A 1,868-nucleotide genomic window follows, 5' to 3' on the forward strand; every position below is an offset into this window, starting at 1 on the left:
TATTATTGAAAAAAATAATATTTTTGAAATACTGTACTTGTCAGGCGATACTATCTCCGAACATTCATTTTCTCCGGGGCGCATTAGCTCTCTAAGGTTTGCAAGCGGAACAAAGAACCGGTACCCTTGCACGAGCCCACTTTAGAGCACCAAAAAAAATGAGAAGCAATAAACCATCAGCAATGTAACCTGAACACCTCTCGAGTAAGCACTACGTGCAGCGAATAATTCTCATGCATTTGGTAGTAAAATTTCTGCGGCAAGGAGGCATTAGCCTTCGGCTTTTTAGTGATATAAACGGTGAGGAAATCGTAAACATCCCAAGAGGGTTGGTAATGGGTACAGCAGGGTGGAGAGAATAAATAAGGGTTGGCGTTGATGAGCGATGTAGTTGGGAGCCGGCAAAGTGGACAGGGAGGAGAGCAGAAACAATGTCTCGAGGGGAGGGAGGTGAGGAGTTTGGGTGGTGGGAGCTCGAAGGAAAAGCAAGTAAGGGCCTCTTTGGGGTACGAAATCAAGTGGACTCACTTCACACGGGCTACTCTTAATTGAACGAATGGTTGTGACCCAGGTGGGTTTCGTAATACGTATTTTGTCCTGCTTAGCAAACTAATTACCTGTTCTAAACTTAAGTCCTGTATTACTAGCATCCCTGCCCCGATTAAAAATTTCGTACATGATAATCGCCAATGACGGGCGGATAATTAATTATTCAACCAAACGAGAATTTTCTTGCCCCGACTACTCAGAACACCCTTCATTTCTGATTCGTTAATCTTGAGTGTAAATTTTTAATATTAATGCTAAATACAAAAAAAATAGATTTTGTGAAGTTGTCCCTTAAAACCCAAAGGAAGTAAAAATGCAAAATTAATTTAGAAAGGCTTTAAGAATCGCATAGGGATTGGGTGATATTTTAGGAGAAAACCACGTGAGAATATATTTAATTACAAATAATAGAACATGTGCAACTGATACAATTGGAAAAATAAAAACTTCGCCCCCGGGTGGGCTTGAACCACCAACCTTTCGGTTAACAGCCGAACGCGCTAGCCGATTGCGCCACGGAGGCTGCCCATTAAAATGTCTTTACACTTATTTTAGAAAGGCACTCCTCATAAAAAAATGTATTTACGTAATTTTCTAATACTTTTCCATAGCTAATAATGATATTAAAGGTGGAATTAGGGAAGTTCCTACAAATTATTGTCCTATAACGTGGAATATTACACTGCTTCATCTTTTCCTCTGCTCACTTCCATCTTTACCACACTATTCCTACTCATCAAGGTTTTATCCACATTCTACTGTCTCTCAATATCACTCACATCCATAGAATATTTCTGCCTTCTTCGATTTCCCTTCTCCAATTTCCTCTTTTTCATGGCCATACCTGACATTCCTACGCTTCTTTTCTCCTCAGTCGTGTCAAAATTCTCCACCCTTTTTTCTCTTTTCTTGGAAATGGAAATATCTTCCCTGCACTATTTGACATCAGTATATAGAAAGACAAAGCGATTAGCCCACTATTTCGATAAAACGACATACATACACATTCACTCACGCCAATATTTAATTGGACTGTGGGGAATGGCATGCTTTCAATACCTTGTTGGGAAGGTTATTGGAATGCTCCGAGTGCAAAATAATTTTTATACTTTATGTCAAAAGACATTTAAACGTTGGTGATAAGTTCAATGGATGAATAGAAATGGAAGCATTTCAATATCGACTGCGGAACCAGAAATAAGCCGAATATGGAATAAAACCAGTGGAAATAAATATTGTAAACCCTAATAGGGTACCTATACGAGAACACTATGCTAGTGATGGGTCACATGTTTTGCCATTCTTTGCCTTTCGTAACG

General features: G+C 39.3%; 1 non-coding gene across 1 annotated transcript; it reads right to left on the minus strand.

Annotated features, from left to right (window-relative positions):
• Nucleotides 1-998: 998 nt before the first annotated feature.
• Nucleotides 999-1,072, minus strand: TRNAN-GUU (transfer RNA asparagine (anticodon GUU)). The gene has a single exon. It is a non-coding gene; the product is annotated as a tRNA-Asn (tRNA).
• Nucleotides 1,073-1,868: the final 796 nt, after the last annotated feature.

This window comes from Hetaerina americana, unplaced genomic scaffold (genome assembly GCF_022747635.1).
Source record: "Hetaerina americana unplaced genomic scaffold, ioHetAmer1.1.p SCAF_4, whole genome shotgun sequence".
In the NCBI taxonomy this organism is placed as follows: domain Eukaryota; kingdom Metazoa; phylum Arthropoda; class Insecta; order Odonata; family Calopterygidae; genus Hetaerina; species Hetaerina americana.